Raw genomic sequence first — 12,408 nt, 5'->3', positions numbered from 1 at the left:
TGAGCGGGTACTACTCAGGAAAAATTATGCACGCGGAAGTGGAGATGAAACAGAGTCAAAAATACTGCTCCTATTAATCTTTTCAACCTGATTTGTCGGTAGGTAAAAAAAAAATATGCAGGTCCACCTGATGATGTGGTATGCTTGCATGTTGAGAGAAATCAACTTAGTGGGTTGCTCCTATTTAGATATTAGATTAGATGACACCCCGCGCGTTGCTGCGGGAATAGTCAATGAATTGCAAGATAAAAAAAATTGCACGACATATAATTAAAAATAGAGCGCATAAACCATGCAAAGTTATGCTTACTGAAAATAGACCAGTGAAAATGAGTCTATCTTGATTGTGTGTCTACATCTAATGGCGGCTCTTCCTGCAAATGTGTTTCAAGCTTTCAATACGAATTGGTCAGATTTGCTATAAGATTAACCTAAGAGGGAGAGAGAGAAAGCGAAGAAGGATTTGTAGTTACGTATATAGAGAGAAAAGAATAAGGAGGACAATAGATATGATTCCTGATGCACTGCTCGTGGCGGGTGACTGCTTGGAGGAGGAGAAGATCTGGGCTGCGGAGTTGATGTTTTTTCATGATGACCAGGTGATGTGGTTCAACTTCAATGAAACATGAGCTTTAGGAATTGATTCCAGATAGTAGGCTTATTAAAATTTGGGTTAGCTCCTTCATTAAGAAAAGTACATTTCCCATGGCTATTATCGAGCAAGTAATTTCAATATTAGCAAAGAGGGCGCGACCCTTACATATGCTCCCGTTGAGTTGTCTCCCACGGCCACATATCTGCACTCCAATGCGAAAACGCCATCAACTTCAGTCGCAGCAAGAAGAATCGGCGGCGATCAGAGCACACAACGGCACCGGAGAGGCACCCCATGCATGCTTGGAATGACACAGGGCAGGAAAACACCGTGGAGCCAAAGGCTGCGTGTGCCCTGTGCCCCATTGCATCTTGTCGGTCGCCCCTTCTTCAAGGACGCGGGACGCTTAAGTCTAGAGGATGCTTGGCCGACCGGTCTTAGTCCACTACTGGACCGATGAAGTTGGGGTCCTGGCATGGATACTGACTCGGTTGAAGGTGTGTTGGGTGTATGAATCTATTGTCGAGAAGATGGTAACCATGGGAGTTCAGCAATTACTAAGACCAGATTCACGAAGGGACGAACAAAATAAAAAAGGCAATAATCCTGATTGTTCAGGTCTACCATGAGCCAAAACATATGATCCTTCCATAAACAGTTGTAGAAAATGAGGCGTCGGCTTCATTTGGACATGAGGGGGAAACTCCTGAGATCAATATATAGAACCTTCGAGCGAGCATTGAAAAATTCTGGAAGAGAGAGGAAGGAGAAGGGTAGCAATAATAAACATAGGGTAGTAGAAGAGGAACAGCCCCACTTAATACTGAAGTGCTGGCTGGCGGATATCTCATACAAAAACTGCGTGTGGTATAATTGCATGAGAGAAAGGTGCTCGTGTTCACTCTTCAGTTACGTCATGATACTCCATGCCGGATCAGAAGGCTGTGGTGACGTGGTGTAGGTAGATGGTAGTATAATTGGTGTATGAAGGACAGGAGGAGATAGTGGGGGAGATTAAGGGTGTGTTCGGTTGGTGTCACCGCATGGAACGTAATGGGTTGGACCTGCACCCAGAGCAGATTCGTGTGTTCGGTAGGAACTAAAACTAGAACCTAGCGATTCCTGGAAAACGAATATTCGGCATAGATTCGGAATTGGGCGGTACCTCCAAATCGGTGGAATCACTCGGTACCGAGGCGAGCTAACGAAAAAAAGAAAACCAATCTCACCTCTCACCCCCGTCCCGAACCCTATCTCACCCAACCCACGCACGACCCTCTCCCTCGCTTCCTTCTCTGTGGCAGCGCTGGAGCCTCTCCCTCTCCGTCTCCCTCGGCTGCTCTCTAGTGGCGCCCTCTTCTCCCGTCGACTGGAGCGGCGCGTCGGTAGGCAGGAGCAGGCAGCGGCGCGGCAGGGCAGGAGTAGGAGGCGGCGGGGCAGGAGCAGGCGGCGACGGGGCAGGAGCAGGCGACGGCGCATCGGGACCTCGAGCAGGCGGCGGCACATCGGGACGGTATGAATCCACCCCTCCCCTGCCTCCACCCCCAACTCCTCCCTCGCGTACTGCAATTTTCGGTTTCGAACTTGACCGGCAGCAGATTGAGATTGTGAAGATTGGGAGGAGAGGCATCCAAATATGTTCTTAACTTGCTATATGGTTATGTACTTCTGTTGTATACTTGCAATCTATTTGTATACTTGCAATCTGTTTGCTATATGGTTCTGTACTTCTGTTTGTTGTATACTGGTTAGACAAATTTTGGTTCTATTTTGATAGAAAACTTGCATTGTAGATGGTCAAGAGCATGAGTAAAAGGAAAAGAATGATTAGGGGAGCTGCTGTTTTTATGACACTGGCTGCAGTAGCTGTACTTGTTCGTGCTATCACGAGGAAGAGAAGAAGACCCCGTATCACCTATGGCCCAATGCAAGAATGAGATAGGATCAGATTTGATTATTTGAACCAAAAAATTTGGCAATGTGATGTGACATGTAGAAATATGTTAAGGTTTGATAGAGGTCCTTTCTTTCAATTGTGTGACATATTGAGGGATTGTAAGTTGTTAGAGCACAGTGTTCATCTAACTGTGGAGCAACAAGTGGCGATGTTTTTGCATACAATTGGGCATAACCTTCTGAATAGGGTTGTTGCAACAAACTTTGGTAGATCATTCAGCACAACAAGCATCTATTTTAGGGCAGTCCTTCATGCCATAGGAGAGTTGCGTAATGATTACATCAGGCCACCATCATTGGAGATACCAACAAAAATTGCCGGAAATCATCGATTTGACCCATATTTTAAGGTAATTTCAAACATCAGGCCACTATATCTTAGCATCTAGACTTTAGAACATGAAAATTAATATGTTTACTTATATAGGATTGTATTGGAGCTATCGATGGTACACATGTGCGAGCATCTATTAACAAAGATGTGGAACATTCTTTCCGTGGTAGAAAGCCTTTTACTACTCAAAATGTGATGGCAGCGGTTGATTTCGACCTCAAGTTCACATATGTGATGGCTGGTTGGGAAGGGTCGGCTCATGATTCAACCGTTCTAGCGGATGCATTAGGGCGTGAGAGAGGCTTACAAGTACCACAAGGTAAATAGTTTCCTTAGATAGAATTGTCCGTATACTAGTGCAAGTTCCTTTTTCACCAATTTTTGTTTTCATTTCGTAGGAAAATACTACCTAGTTGATGCCGGTTACGGAGCAAAGACTGGTTTCATGCCACCTTTTCGTCATGTGAAATACCATCTGAACGAGTGGGGTAGCAATCCAGTCCAGAATGCAAAGGAGCTATTCAACCTTAGGCACTCATCTCTACGGGTGACGGTAGAGCGAGCATTTGGTTCTCTCAAGAGACGTTTCAAAATTTTAGATGATGCAAAACCATTCTTTACCTTTCCGGTGCAAGTTGACATAGTTGTAGCTTGTTGCATCCTTCATAATTATGCACTATCCCAAGGGATTGATGAGTTTATCATACCGGAGGTAACATGGACCACCCATCCAATTCGTACATCAAGGCAACAAGCAAGCGACCAAAGGGCCATGGTAACTAAAAGTGAACAAATTGCCGAACAAATGTGGCAAGATAGGCAAGCCATGTATGGAAATTGATGAGTGTGGCTGGACAGATGTTGTAATAATACATTTTATGCAACCTTTTGATTGGCTGGACAGATTGTGCCATTTTATAATTCAAAACCATGTATTTGTGATGTTGTAATGCATTTTATGCAACCTTTTGATTGGCTGGACAGATTGTGCCATTTTATAATTCAAAACTATGTATTTGTGATGGTGTAATACATTTTATGCAACATTTTGATTGGCTGGACAGAAATGGACAATGACGCAGTCACCGCTCCAAGTGGCAGCACCGGTAAAAGTGGGCAGGCAGTGTGGACCACCTCCATGACTAACATGATGTTGAGCCTTTTGTGTGACATGGTTGCTAGTGGGAAGAGAACTTCGTCCGGATTCAAGAAGGTTCATTTCAATGAAGTTGCTACAGGTTTGAATGAACATTTCAAGCTAGCTATCATGGGGGACCAAGTTAGCAACCATCTTAAGAAGTGGAGGATAATTTGGGGGAGGATAGTCCAATTGAAGAATTTGAGTGGAGCTCTATGGGATGAAGATAATTGCATTATTAAGCTAAGCGATGAACACTATGCAGGTCATTGCAAGGTAATCTTGTAATCAACACTAGCATGCCACGTTTTGTGTACATTATGTAATCATTTGCATGTTTTTGTGTAGGACCACAAATCTGATGTCAACTACTTGAACACTCCCATTGAATATTATCATGCCATGAACACCATGTTTGGCACAACTAATGCTACGGGTAAGCATGCTAGGTCCGGGAATGATCCCCTCTCCAATGACTTAGATGAGGAGGACAATAGTGAGGTGAATGTTGGCGAGTCATCTAGTTCCAAAGCACCAGAAAAAAAGAAGGCCAAGGTAGTGCAACTTGAAGATGATGCGCTAGTTACCACTCTCAAAGATGGGTTCAAACTTGTAGCTGAAGCTCTTGTGAAGTCCGTTGGAGATGATGATACTATACCAGATAATCTTTGGGATGTTGTCTCCAAAGTTCCTGGTTATGGTGAAGGAGAACTTGCTCACTACTATGCTCACCTTGTTGACAATCCCAAAATCGCAAGAGCTTTCTTGTCGCTTAGCCTATCTAACAAGTTGGTTTGGGTTAGTAGGTATGTGACCAAGAACTTTGGTTAGGTGTGCTGGCTGGTATGTGAACTTGACATGTACGGAGTGTAATGAACTTCAATTATGTCTGCTTTTGGATGTTTAGTATATGAACTTGATATGTATGGACTATAATGAACATGGTTGAACTTTATCGCTTTTAGATGAACTATGTGGTACTGTTGCTACCTTATGATATTTCGGTTGAAATTTGTCTTATTTGTGATCCCGTATCTGTATATGTTTGTTGTTGTATATGGTGAATTGTTTTTGTTGAAAATACAAAGGAAATGCTGCCAAAAACTTGCATGGTACATGGTCAAAAATGAATGGAGCTAAACCTGTACATTTTGCATCATATGCATATGGGAGGTATTCTCACCATTCCTATGAAAAGGGTGAGCTGAAACAGATTCTTCTCATTCGTACTCTCCAACCGAACACAGGAATTAGAATCTACCCATTCCCTATTTTGCACAAACCGAACATAGGAATGGAACCAACCCATTCTCAAAAATGGAACCATGACATTCCATCCCTTTTGGTTCTGCAACCGAACACACCCTAAGAGCCAAGCGTGAGAATTAAAGGGACCCCATGACACATGAAGCTGGTTTTTTTTTTCCTGAAAACTTGTTGTGCGGTTGCATGTTGACACATGGGCAGTTTTGTGTGAGGTGGCAACTTAATGAGGTGGCATGCTTGCATGTTGAGAGAAATTAATTTAATGGGTTGCTCCTATTTAGATATTATAGATTATAGATTCGTACCAATATCTTTGCAACGATTCACAAGTTTTTATTCCTTTTTTTTTTTTTTTGCAGGGAAACGATACACAAGTTTCTATTCAGATTTGAACGAACAGTAATCAGAACCTTTTTAGATGAACAGTAACCAGAACTTGGTGGGGAGCGAACATAGTTTGCCTAATTAACAGCACCACTGAAAGCCTAAAACGAATAATGTACCGGGCCAGATCACCCTTTCTCGCCATGGACGTGGCAACACCGGCCACCGCCGCCCCTCCTAGGCGGGCACGTAGACGCAGGCCGTGTCCTCCCCACCTGCCTCCCGCATTGGATCTGCACGGGTTGGCCACCAGCAGGCCTTTCCCTTGATATCGAGTTCTCGACACACACCTCGACTTGCCCACCCTGCCTTCGGTGATCTGCAGCTTGCTGCTGCAAGGCAGGGGCCAGGGGCTCGTCTCCGCAGTCCGCACCCCTGTATCTGAAGCGCAGAAACGAGAAAGAAAGGGGGCGGCCAGCCGGACACAAAAATGGAAAGCCTTGTACAGGAAGACTGTTCAAGTGGACCGTATTTGGTTCCGTATTGAAAAAAATCTGATCTTTGCCCAGGTCGCCAAGCAATAATGATCGACATGGATAACCAGCTACCTGTCGCTCCGGATCCATATCGCCCTACTCCACTCAGCATTACTACTTCCGTGCCATAATATAGGATGTCTTATATTATGGAATGGATGTAATATTAATATGTAACAACATACCAGCCATTTGACTAAATTGTTGTGTTATGGAAATAGTTCAAAGACCTTGAGCGCTATCAGGAAGGCACTTCGCAACAAAAAAAGCTAGTGCTAGCAGTTTATTCTCGGGAAAACTATATGGATTTTATTTTTGTGGGACGAAGTGACTCAACAATCAGGACAATGCACCAAATTATTTTAACATGATTGAATTCAAAATTCAATCAATATTAAAATCGTTCCGTAGCAACGCATGGGCTCCTTGCTAGTTTTTTCCGTAAAGGGGTATTCTCCGGCCTCTGCAATCAGTGTACAAGCCCGTGTCATCTCATACATTGGATGCGCTCCTCAGAAAGCCAAGCTCAGGTAGTTACCACCTGGTGCTTCCTTCACTCGGCGGAAGCGCCTTGTGCTTTTCCTGGAATGCAAAGAGAACCAAATTAAATCATCAACAAAGTGGCAGAATAACTTAATATGTATAAGCAACCATGAATATAGAGAGCACAACGATATGATTGTCTTTGCAATGTTAAAGTGTATGGTTAAATCGAAACCATACCTGGGTTTCATCTACAGTAGGCTCTGATTCAGCTGCTGATGAGATGGTTTCCAAAGCTAGAGGCGAAGGAGGCGGTAGCTGCAGAGAAGTAACATGCAGGAGTAAGAAACACATAAACCAGAGTCAAAAAAATAATGAGGATTAAGGATTCAAACTGTATTAAAGCTGGAATAGGACAGAGTTTTACTCTTCTAATGATTTTCTCTGAAGATGATCCTAGAGCTGGAACGAATGGTGAGATCTAGAAATTTCAAGTAAGAATCTATGAGTACGGTAGTCAATCCAAGCAACATGCCATCAAGGAATCGCATAGGCTAAGCCGACTTACCTGACGAAAATTGCTATTCTGGCCATGTTGCATCTGTTGGCTGAACCGAACCAAGGCTTCAGTTGCACACACAGTACGATCCTGTGTGTCTTCGATACTGCAATGCCTTAACCATGCATGTGCAAGATAAACGAGTAGTGCACCCATGAGTAATAATTTGCTAAGGTACACACGTGTTGATGTGGCAGGCACCTACCCATATTTCAACTGTACGGTTAACTTCTTGTAGCTCCTTTTGGAAACTGCTGAGATTTACATGGATGACTGCGACCTACAAGGCAGTAAATTAAACATTGTTATTTCTCTTTGAATGCATCAGAGCCAGAATACGGAACACTAATGTGGCCCGAATAATCCAACCTCGTTCCTTGTCTCTTCGATCGTGTATTGAGTTTCATCTAGAGTAGCCTCTACCCGGTTGATCCTTCCTGCTAGTTGTTTCTTTGGAACCTGAATAATGAAAACCAAAAACAGATATACATGATAAGAAAGAAAGATAAAGATTGAAGTACAAGGCAGTACTGGAGTGTGGTTGGAAGCACAATAGTCAGGGAAAAAGGAGCTAATTACATGGACGGTTTCACAAACTTCATTCAATTGGTTTCCGACCATGTTGCAGGCATCATTCAGACCACGCTTCGTGACCCACATCATGTCACTAATCTTCCAGCCCTGTAAATTAGCACACCAACTTAAGAATGATCTCCTACAATTGTTTCACGAACTTCACAGTGGACAGTTAGATCTCTTTCGTATCAACTTTGGGGAGATCATTCTTCTCCCTAAGGTTAACGACGCTGATCGCATCCAACAGTTCAGGCCTATTTGTCTCCTGAACGTTTCTTTTAAGATTTTTACTAAGGTGGCGACTATTAGACTTAATTCTGTAGCTGATCATGTAGTGCGTCCAACTCAAACATCGTTTATGCAAGGTCGATACATCCTTGATGGTGTCGTGACATTGCATGAGACGATACATGAGATGCACCGCAAAAAGTTGAATGGAGTCAAACTCAAAATCGACTTTGAAAAGGCTTATGATAAAGTTAAATGGTCTTTCCTCCAACAAACACTTCGAATGAAAGGCTTTTCTACGGAATGGTGCGCTCTAATTAATAACTTTATCTTTGGTGGAAGTGTCGCCATCAAAGTCAATGATGACGTTGGTAGATATTTCCAAACAAAGAAAGGTTTACGACAAGGCGATCCTCTGTCCCCAATGTTATTCAACATTGTGGCGGATATGCTTGCTATTCTAATAGAGCGTGCCAAGTTAGATGGTCAGATTGAAGGAGTGGTGCCCCATCTGGTTGATGGGGGACTATCTATTCTGCAATATGCCGATGACACCATTCTCTTTATGGACCATGATCTCGAAAAGGCAAGAAACCTGAAATTAATCCTATCAGCTTTCGAGCAGTTATCGGGTCTAAAGATTAATTTCCATAAAAGTGAATTGTTTTGTTTCGGTGATGCCCAAGACGAAGCCAACCAGTATGCCGAATTATTCGGCTGTGGATTAGGCTCTTTTCCAATTAGCTACTTAGGTATTCCGATTCATTATCGGAGGCTTACCCTAGCTGAATGGAAAATGGTCGAGGAAAGATTGCAGAAAAAACTGAGCAGTTGGAAAGGAAAGTTACTATCTCTTGGTGGAAGATTGGTGCTCATAAATTCAGTACTCACGAATATGGTACTATATATGATATCATTCTTCCAACTGCCGAAAGGAATTCTTCATAGATTGGACTATCTCCGATCTAGATTCTTTTGGCAAGGAGATAGTGAGAAGAAAAAATATCGGTTGACCAAATGGAGTGTCGTATGCCGTCCCAAAGATCAAGGTGGACTTGGTATCCACGATCTAGAGGTTAAGAACCAGGCCCTACTAGGAAAATGGTTGGCTAGGTTCTTAACTGAGGATGGGGTATGGCAAACCTTGTTAAGAAGGAAGTATGTAGGCTCGAAAGCAATGTCTCAGGTTTCGTGGAAACCAGGAGATTCACATTTCTGGGCCGGCATTATGGCTACTAAGAATCACTTCTTTCCGCATGGCTCTTTCTCCATTAGGGATGGGTCGGAAATTCGTTTCTGGGAGGATAGGTGGTTGGGAATAACTACTCTCCGGGAACAGTATCCAGCTTTATATAGGATCGTACGTCATAAGGACATAACCCTCCAAAGGGTGATGGAGACCTCTCCACCAACTATGACCTTCCGACGTAATGTAGTCGGTCTCCGCTTGACTAACTGGAATGAACTGCTAGAAAGACTAGCTCTAGTTCAGTTGGTCCAAGGGAAAGATCTATTTCATCTGGGAACTTACTAAGAATGGTAAATTCTCAGTGAGGTCCATGTATGAAGCTTTGATTCAACCTATTCAACCGGTTTATAACAATAAAAGGATTTGGAATTTGAGGATTCCACTAAGGACGAAGGTCTTTGCTTGGTACCTTCGTCGTGGTGTTATCCTCACCAAAGATAACCTTGCCAAAAGGAATTGGCATGGAAGTAAGAGATGTGTTTTCTGCCAAGAGGACGAGACAATTAAACATCTTTTCTTTCAATGTCAATTTGCCAAAGCTATATGGTCGATCATTCAGATAGGATCAAGCTTATACCCTCCCCGCAGCATTGCAAACTTTTTTGGCAACTGGCTAAATGGGATAGAGGTTAGGTTTAGGGGTCTTATCAGGGTGGGAGCGCTAGCCGTTATATGGTCGCTCTGGCTATGTAGGAATGACAAGGTTTTCAATGACAAAAATTCTTCTCTTATGCAGGTTATCTACAGAACTACGGCTACGCTCCGTTCATGGTCGCCGCTTCAGCGATTGGAGGACCGCGACCTCTTTATGGAGGTGTCTACACGATTGGAGAATTCGGCCAAGGAGTTTATTACCCGACATGGGTGGCTGCATAGTCTACGGATAGCGGCTCCTTCACCATGATCTGTTTACCTCTATGTGCCATCTCTTTGTACTTCCTTTTATTTCCCGATTAGTGTCCTGAACGGCTGTGTGCATCCTAGCTATGCAGAGGCCGGGTGTATTACGACAATCTTTGAAGTAATAAAGCGCCCTTTTTCGAAAATAGACACGGTTGCCCTAATTATCAGTTGTAGATAAACCACATCATGTCACTAATCTTCCAGACGCTGTAAATTTACACACGAACTTTACATACTAGCATACTGACAACGATAGGTTGTCATAATTATCAGTTGTAGATATGACTTCAGTATTAGAATGGCATCGACTAGAATAGTCTAGGATGATATTCCATCCTCCATGTTGTGTACTCATTGATTGCGTAAAAGAACCAGAGTTTACCTTCCACCTAACAAATGCACAGCCGATAAGCCCAGCAACAACAACTGCTGTTATAGTATATGCACCAGACCCTGGAAAAGAAGAAGGTGAGGTGATTATCATTTACATATTCCGATCAGAACCATAAAGATAAGAGGAACCAAAAGAACATGTGCATGTTTGAATGGCGTAATGAAACAGTGGATTAGGTCCAACACAAGATATTTGCATAAATTGATTTGTGTCGGAATCGAGACAAGAAAACAACTCTAATATGAAACAATGAAAGGTAACCGAAACATCTAGGGTTCCAGGTTGGCCAGGTCAGCAGTGTCAAATGTGAACTGTCATCTCATCTCTAACAAAATTTGTTCAGCGTGAAGTATGTGTTTGTAAATATTTGAAAATAATTATTCTTTGTAAAATCTCTCTTTCACTCACAAATCGTAGCTAAGAAAATGTGCAGCGCGAAAAGCATGTGTTTGTTAAATCTCTATTTCACTCACAAGTCGTAAGCTAAGAAAATGTGCTGCGTGAGAGCTCTATATTTCACTCACAATTCAACAATTTCTGGACCAAAAAATTTGCGTGTCGGGACTAAAAACTACATTGCACGTTTGTAACCGAAATGTAGTATCCGCAAGGCTAACACAGGACATAGAAATGATTCACCAGACACTGACCTGAACTGTTATTGATGACCGTGACATCTTGCTCCCTCTTGTGTATACCTCGCGTTATCTCCTCCCCGAGGCTACTGACCTGCAATATTTCAGCAGGGCATTAACACAAAAGAGGACCGCTTCAACAGCATTTGTCGCCATCCAACAGCACGTCCACGAACCTGAGACATGAGACATGAGCTGGTCGCCGCTGCTCAGCGATGACCCGTCCTTCCCAACAACCTTGGCAAGCTAATGGCAGGAAGCAAACATATACAGAGTTAGAACGATTCTGCCTCGGCATGTACATCATCGCCGCATTAACATGAGCCTGCTCTGCTCAGGGTCAGCTGAGGGTCAAGGTAAGGATGTAAAGTAGTTACCTTGGCGGTGGTGGAGACAATTCCACGGATACCCTGCAAACAATCAAAGAAATTGAATCTGCGGTTATTTTGTTACTAACTAATAAAGGTTAAGAGCAGAATATTGTTCAGAGATGCAGTATTTATGACCCAGAGCGCTGGCCTAGCTTGTGAGGCGAAAATAAACAAACAGGGAAGCTCTAAATTGGGGAAAGTTGCCCTGATTCTCTCTATCTAACTGGGGAAAATTGCCCTCACGCTTCCTCCACTCGAGGGCATCACTAGAATGCTAGGAGCGCCAAATAAAAACGTACCATAATCTTTTTGTTTTCTTCCAATATCTAAGATAGGCTGAAGCTAAAGACTTAGCCACATATGAACTCATAAGACACTCCGGCATCTGGCCTATGGTGGGGGGCATATATAGAACTTCGATATGTATAATTTGTGTTATAAGGACTTGTGAGCATGGGATATGCATGTATTGAATAAGTCATGCAGGAACTGTTTACGATGTCTGTGATTAGAAGGCAAAATAATATGTTCAACCATTCTATTTGAACATTTTGTTTCCGACCTCTTACCAAAATATCAAGTGAACATAAGTGTTGTGTGAAGAGGACACATAAAAAGAATGACGGTAAGTTTCTAAATGTGTGGTCTAGTAGTTCAACAGGGGTCCCATTTGCTAGTAGGTTACACTTGAACGATCTAAATTCACCTATTGTCAAGGAATAGAAGAACATAAACTGCATGTTCTATTATGGCTCACTCCTCATATGTTTAAGGCCACATGAAAGGTAAGACTTGTGAAATGAAAATCAACTCATTTTTGCTAATTCTTAGCTCCCTGTCAGGGAAAGCGTAATATCATAG

General features: G+C 42.9%; 1 pseudogene; it reads left to right on the top strand.

Moving 5' to 3' along the window:
- The first annotated feature begins 2,388 nt into the window (after positions 1–2,388).
- On the top strand, positions 2,389–4,854 carry LOC124646989 (annotated as a pseudogene).
- Positions 4,855–12,408: the final 7,554 nt, after the last annotated feature.

The sequence above is a fragment of the Lolium rigidum genome, chromosome 4 (assembly GCF_022539505.1).
Source record: "Lolium rigidum isolate FL_2022 chromosome 4, APGP_CSIRO_Lrig_0.1, whole genome shotgun sequence".
NCBI lineage: Eukaryota > Viridiplantae > Streptophyta > Magnoliopsida > Poales > Poaceae > Lolium > Lolium rigidum.
Note: the sequence above shows the minus strand (reverse complement) of the source record. Positions and strands in the feature narration are given on the sequence as shown.